This window comes from Myotis yumanensis, unplaced genomic scaffold (genome assembly GCF_028538775.1).
Source record: "Myotis yumanensis isolate MYYU_CA2020_CCGP unplaced genomic scaffold, mMyoYum1.0.hap1 SCAF_2, whole genome shotgun sequence".
Lineage (NCBI taxonomy): Eukaryota > Metazoa > Chordata > Mammalia > Chiroptera > Vespertilionidae > Myotis > Myotis yumanensis.
The window spans coordinates 146,772,327-146,779,838 of NW_027223753.1; positions in this window are offsets into that span (position 1 = coordinate 146,772,327).

Here is a 7,512-nt window from a genome sequence, read left to right on the forward strand (position 1 = left end):
CTCATCACAATTTAAGAACTTAGATACAAAAGAGGACTCTATAAATGTTGCAGAAATTATCAGGCGACCAGAAAACACACAAAGGGTACTCGGAAGAGTCAGGAAAAACTCTTTATTTGCAGATGCACTAGTGTGGTGACTCAGGGGAGTCGTTCTCCAAAGCCTGAATGATGAATATGGAGGAAGCTTTCCTTTTATCCCCTTAGTTTCTTTGTCCCCCAAATATGGACCAGGCTTCCAAATTTTTTGTGGGCTTTCCAGTCCCCCATGGGTTGGGATGGGGGAAGTGAGATTACACCCAAAGGCCTGGTCTGGTCATGTATACCATGGTTTATGGCCTCTATAAAATGGGACTATTCTGGGAAACAGGTTCTGGAAGGCTGGACAAGCTTTACATATAAGCATGGGGCTTAAATATACTAGCAAGAATGTGCATCAGAATACTGGTTAATGGCACAGATTCAGATTGCTAGGCCCTCACCCCCAATTGTCTTATATTTCCCCCCTCATAAAAAGTGAAGAAAAAAGTCATTTGTGACCCATATAATGTCAGTGGATTAGTCTCCAGGATACACAGGAATTTAGAAGTTTTTCTAGGTGAGCATTGCTCAGCCTTAGCACTATTGACATTTTAGACTGGATAATTTTCTATTGTTAGGGCCTGTTCTGTGCATTGTAGGATGTTTAACAGCATTCCTGGCCTTTACCCACTAGATGCCAGTAGCACCCATCCATAGTTGTAATAAACCAAAATATCTTCGGACATTGCCAACTGGCCCCTGGGGAACATATCACCCCTGGTAGAGAATCACTGCTTTAGATGCCTGAGTTGAAATGCAGATGCCTTTATAAAGACCAGGAATGCAAAGGTAAATTAGTGACTGAGGGTTAAGAGGGTAGAGCAGGAGGAAGGAATGACTATGGTGAACTAGAAAATTAATGCACCATTTCAAGGAGGGGACATTTCTGCCATGCAAGAATTTGGCCAATGTTGTCATATGTTATGATTTTATAAGGATCTGAACCTAGATTTGCATGTCAGTATAAAATGCTAATATTCTTGAGAATGACCTTTCTACACAGAAAATGTTATTGCAGAGGCTACTTTAGTTGTTAAAGATATTTGATTTATTAATACACTGAAGTTCAAAATTGAGAAGCCTTGTTCTTTCCTTTCCTTTTTATATTAAAATCGTATTCAATTTGTAAATGTTGTAAGTTTGTTAGAGTCAAGTTTAAGGGGGCATGGGAATTTACAAGTTAAATTCCTGTAGAGGTTTAAAACTGTTCATAAATTTACTATATTTGTTTTAATATTGTTGACAAACCATTCCAGATAGTTAGATCTCCTGAAGCTAAAAGTTTTTTTTTTTTAAAAAGTAGGAGAAAGGAACAAGATCTATTAAGTATTCAAATACAGTGGGGCCTTGACTTACGCGTTTAATTCGTTCCGAGACTGAGCTCATTAAGGAGCTCGTTAAGGAATTCGTTAACTCAAATTACTCTGTCAACTCAAAGCAAAAAATCGGCCAAAAGACAGCTGGTATCTCAAAAAACTCGTAAGTCAAGGTCCCACTGTACTGTTTGTAAACATAGATATCAATGTAAAACCAAACCTGTCTAAATTAGTTATTCAGTTACATATTATAAATTGGAATCATAAGTTAGTTGCTTCTTTGATAGGCCAAATTTTCAAATATTAGACACTTAAGTATTAAGTATGCACAAATTATTATTTAACATAATTATTACTACCATGGGTTCGACTTTATCATTACTTAGTACTTGGTGGGTTTGTACTTACTGTTGCAATTTTCCAGGATTAAATTGTAGTCACCCACCTAGAACTATTCATCATCCCAACCTGAACCTGTGAAGTTTGCCATCCAATATACCAAGGGATTCCTGGGCCAGAGGGAGAAGAGATTTTTGCCAGAAATACCAAAGGGACACACTAAGCCCTAATTTGCTGTAACAAACCCCCTAAATGAGAAAGGGATGTAGTTTTGTAGCCCATTCTCCTGGGTTTACTTTGTTTTGTAGTTCTTCTCTACTAATCAAAGTCTTCTAACTCCACTAAAATTATAGTTAACTGCTTCAGCTAACTGGCTCTCATGGGAGATGAATGCCATCTAATTATACTGTACATATTTCAAGGCTTTGCTTTGCTTCATGGCCTCATTTTTGAGGGGAGAGTAGAGAAGCAAAGTGCATGTGTGAACTGAGTTTAGCTTACTGCCTCTAGCAAGTGATTCAGGATGGTTATTGAAAGGTTTCAAGTACTCGTGTGAGTGTGTGTGTGTGTGTGTGTGTGTAGGGTATGGGGGTGGACGATTATTAAATTTGCATCTTAGCGTGTTCTGGCAGTATTGTAGAGAAAGGAGTAGATAGTAAGGTGAAAATTGATTCAGAAGGCAATTTGAATAGTTAGGTGATATCTTCTTAACTAGGAGGTAGCAATTAGAATAGTGAAAAAATGGTAGAAATTAGGAAGGAAATTCAACAGAACTTAGTAATGGGCACCATGAGATGTTCTCTGGGGCATTGATGTCCCATCCCACTCAGTCATTGGCTGTGGGCTGCCTCAGGCACCTCTGGGTGAGGTTGCTTCTGTTGGCCCCAGGTAATTTTTTGAAGATGGATACAGCTGTGAATACTGAGCAGCCAGTACTCATAGCAACTGGGGAACTGGTACATCAGCCTGGTAAAAGGGGATCTAGGTAGACACCAGCAGCTTTTGCTATAATAGTTGACATTAAACTACCACACTTCTGAGTTTCATTATGTGGGATGTGTACTAAAGTAATGAAGATGGCCATAAACTAAGCTAAAAAAAAAAAAAGTAAGGTTGGTAAAAGTATAAACCATTGATCAGTTACAGTACAGTTTCATATGGGGAAATAGCAGATAAGTAACTGCAAACATTGAAACATTCATTCTAGTTTCTTGATAAGAGTTCTGTTCCATCATATATATGTTAGTAACACTTTGGTTTGATACATATTTGGTACTAACAAAAAGAATTGATCTTATTTGTCAGAGTTTTGAAGATTAAATAGAAATGGGTTTATTCTTTAAGGGCTAGATTACAAAAATTCAATTTATTTTACAGTCTGGGATGGCATTTTTCCCCTAAGGAAAAATCAGATTCAAGATGGAAACTAAACGATAAATGTTATAAGAAAAAGATTTCTTAATGGGGCTTGAGCTTAATAAAAGCCAAATCTGCTAGATGCTCCACTTTCATGACATAACTCTGCATCTCAGTGCACAGTACACCAGACCTTCTGATGGCCTGTTTCCCAAATGTTTATTGGAACCTTGGCATGAGGCTTTGGAACTTGTTGCTCAGACTATTACATGGTAATAAAACATTAAATCCAAATGCCTTATTTTTATTCCCACTATTTAGTAGAGGTGCTTTCATACTCCATACCTACATATTTTGCTTCATGAGTAGAACAAGGAACCTATTCTGCCTTTGTTTGCATCTAGTAAGATTTTGACAATGAGAAAACTTTTTTCTTTCTGAAGGTGTGAATGTGAAAGCCCAAACTATTAGATCCAGAGATCAGTGTTTTGCTTTTGACAACCACAGAGAGTATTTTCTAGTTTTTTTGCACAGCAAATATTTGAGTCCATATAATGTGTTAGGCACTATTCGTGGGCCTGGTGCTACAAAGACTTGTGAGCCTGGAGTGTGTGCATAAATACCTCATACTCTAATGCGGGGTGTACATGTGTTTTGGAGGAAGGCTCTCCAGACTTTCTTCCTACCCTTCCCCAGTTGTTTGGGCCTCTTCTGTATCCCCATAGCCTATTATACCTTCTCTTTCTAGAGTCCCATGTTTCTCCTGGGCTCTGAAGGGGTAGGAAGAATTAGTTGAGGGACACCAATATTATTAAGGTAGATCTCTTACCTGGAGAGCCAAGCTTCAGAGTGAAGATGATGGCTCCTCTCCTTTGTATCTAATGTGGGGGCTGATGCCTTTTAGCTTTTTTAGTGTGCAGGAGCCTAAGCTAACTCTGCCTAGGAACTTTAGCAAGGGGTCTGCATATATAGTCAGATATTTCCAGAATCTGAAGAAAGAATATGCATCTGGGGCCCATCTGCTAAGAATTCAAATTGGAATGTGTTTAAGTTCATTACAAAGAACTCACCCTAAAATAGCCCTAAATCAAGAACATAGCCTAAACATTATTTTTATTACCTTCTAACAACTTACCATTTTCAGGAAGTCTTTGTGCTTGATCTATATGCCTACTATACATTTTTTTAATGTTAGCTTTAGAGTTCAGAGGAATACTCATAAACTCAGTGTAAAACTTTACTTCCTTCTCCCCAGTACCCCAAGGCATAGTGTGGATTTGTCCTAGTTACTTTCTGAGGAAGAGTAGACAGTTGTTGGAGATTGTGTGGTGGTCTAAGCCCACAGGAAGAAGGAAAGATTTTCCCCACTGTTCCCCCAGAGACTAGGAACTAGTGTTTTTCCTTTCACCCCATAGTGCTGTGAAAAAACGACTAACCATCTACCAGCCCGTTCTTTTCCTATTAATGTGAAATGCTTATACTTATTTGGTCTATTTCCAGACTTTAAACTTTGAAGAGTCATCTCTTTCCTTATTCTCATGCCTGTTAAATTGTTTTTGTTTGTGTGGCTTTAAAATAAGATTTACTCTGATAGAACAAGCCACTCCTCTAATCCTCTCAATCTTCTTGGTTATCACATAGTTGTTCCTCCAGATGAACTCTAAGTTTATTTAATGTTCAAATATGTATTCTTAGAATATGTGTTGTAATACTGACTTTACCTTCCAAGGATATAGCATATACTCTACTTGAATCTCTTATTGGGTTAAAAATATCTTTGAAAAACTTTTCTATTTTTAATCTGACAGTCCATTTTTAAACAGAAATTCTTGCTATTTTTCTTATGCTAGCAACTTAGCACTGTTGAGTATGAAAACTCCATATTTTATTTTCTGAAGGCAAGGACAGATTGTTGCACCGCAAAAGATTTGAATCTCCTCAGCTTCTTGCAGGAAGAATAATACTTCTGAAATGGTAAGCTGGAGCTATTGTAAGTAAAATTAGAACTGCCCCAGAAGATCTTGCTCTTTCAAAGGAAACACCAAGTCCTTTTATGAAATAAAATGAAAATGGCCTTTATTCTTGCTTGAAATACAATGACAGCTTCTTTACAGTTTTCCCTGCAGATCTGGTCCCCTTTTATATTTTTGTCTACGTTGTTCCCAGAGTAATCTTTCTAAAATGCAAATGTGGACACATCATCGGCTTATCTGACATTCATACATGGATCCCCATTTCGGGAAAACATCCAAATTTTCTATCCCGCTATACAGGCCTCCAGGGACAAATCCAGGCTTTGGGGGATCTGAAGCTTATGCAATTGGGGATGGGGGTCCTTTTCAATAAGAATGAATGCAAAATTTTTAATTCAAAATCAACTAAAGGGCCTTTGAATGGACAATGCAAGTGAGGCTCCCTGGAGCATAATGTCACTAATTTCCTGCTCTATCTTCCTCTACAAAGGGAATTGGTTTATCCCAAATGAGATGAGGTTCCTGGGTCAATATATAATGACCAAGATGAAGTATCCAACCCACTGAAATTGAAAAAAAAAAATTTTTCCACTACCCTTCTACATTTTATGGCTGGGGCCCTACAAATTAAACTGGCAAAAAAACAGATTAACAAAAATACAAACAAACAGTTTAATAATTAATAAGTACAGTGAGATTACTTGTGGGGATACTCAGTGATGCATAGTAACTCAAAAGGGTGGTTAGGACCTGGACTTATAATGTATAGCATCTTAATCAAGAACAGTAAATGTGTAGAGAAGTGGCAAGACAAAAGAAAAAGAGTTTTAGGCTTCCAAGGTAACTATATAGGGGAAACTAATGGAAAATAAGGACTGTTTTGGTAAGGCCTGTTATGTAGATTTCTCCCAGTATTGTCTCTGGGCTGGTAAGGGTCTCTGGTGATTAAGAGTCTAAGTTTGACTTTAAACAAATGTGGGGGAGGGCAGAGATTTGTTTGAGGTATTTGCTATTTCTCAGTTGTCTTCAACTCAAAATAATTCTTATGCCAATGTGGTGTATTTTCACATATTTTCATACTCTAGATCACTGTTAGCGTAGAGAACTCTGATTATATCAGAAGACCAGATGGCTACCTATGACCAGGGTGGTTCTTCCTAACCTGAGATAGTGATGTTGAGCCCTTTTTATAGTCACCACAGTAGGAGAATATTAAGTCCATAGCTCTGTAGGAGAATATTAAGTCCATAGCTCTGTAAATTCGGTTTCTCCCTTTTATTTCCTCTAGAGCAGTGGTTCTCAACCTGTGGGTTGAGACCCCTTTGGGGGTTGAACGACCCTTTCACAGGGGTTGCCTGAGACCATCGGAAAACACATATAATTACATATTGTTTTGTGATTAATCACTATGCTTTAATTATGTTCAATTTGTGACAATGAAATTGAGGGTCACCACAACATGAGGAACTGTATTAAAGGGTCGTGGTATTAGGAAGGTTGAGAACCACTGCATTAGAGCCACTTTTTAAAGATGGTAATATTTCCTTTTTCTTTAGGTGACTTTTCTCTAAAGCACTTGTGTTAGTCCACATCTTCTAAGGATCAGAGGCTGAAATGGGATTAGACATGCAAGAATTTTATTAGGCTATATGCCAGGGATGGAAAATGGGAAGGGAGCTTGCAAAACCTGGGGTGCAAGACTGACCCCAAGTGAAGAATAAAGGAATGGGAGAGTTCACTCTACACTGCCAGGCAGTCACCATTATATCATGGATGTGATGGATAGGTGTGATGTTCTGTGGGATGTCCTTTAAGGCTAAAATTGAGGGCAGAAGAGTTAACATAGCCCTGAGGGAAATTTTTAAATGCAAACTCTTTCTGATCCTCTTTCCTGATTGGGATTGAATAGAATATGTTCACTAGGTTAAAGGTATATATTGTGTATCCGATGCTATATTAATTTGCTCTATTGACCATATTATGCCTGGTATAGTAGCTATAATTAAGATACATCTTGGCTGACATTGTGATATTCTACAGTAATTCTCCAGGATCCTCCTGGCTTTTGAAGAGGCCAGAGAATCAAGTTTAATGGAGATATGATAGGAGCCACCATTGCTGCATCCTTGAGATATTTAATGTTGGTTCTTGTATTTGCCATACCCCTCCATAGGACATGATAGTGTTCTTGATTTACTATCTTGGTGGAGGCAGTTTCAGAGGTTTTCATTTGACTGTACCCATTATGATGGCTCTTATTCCAGAGACCAGGGACATAATGTGGGGATTGCTCCAACTACCAAGTGTATCAGTTGGAATCATGCATACAGACACAGTATTGTCATGGCATATACTTGCTACGGTGTCCTTCCTTTCAGAGCTCTAATCCCTTCTTTAGTTAATAGATTACAGATGTGAACATTTGTCCTGGTCTTGGAAATGAACAAG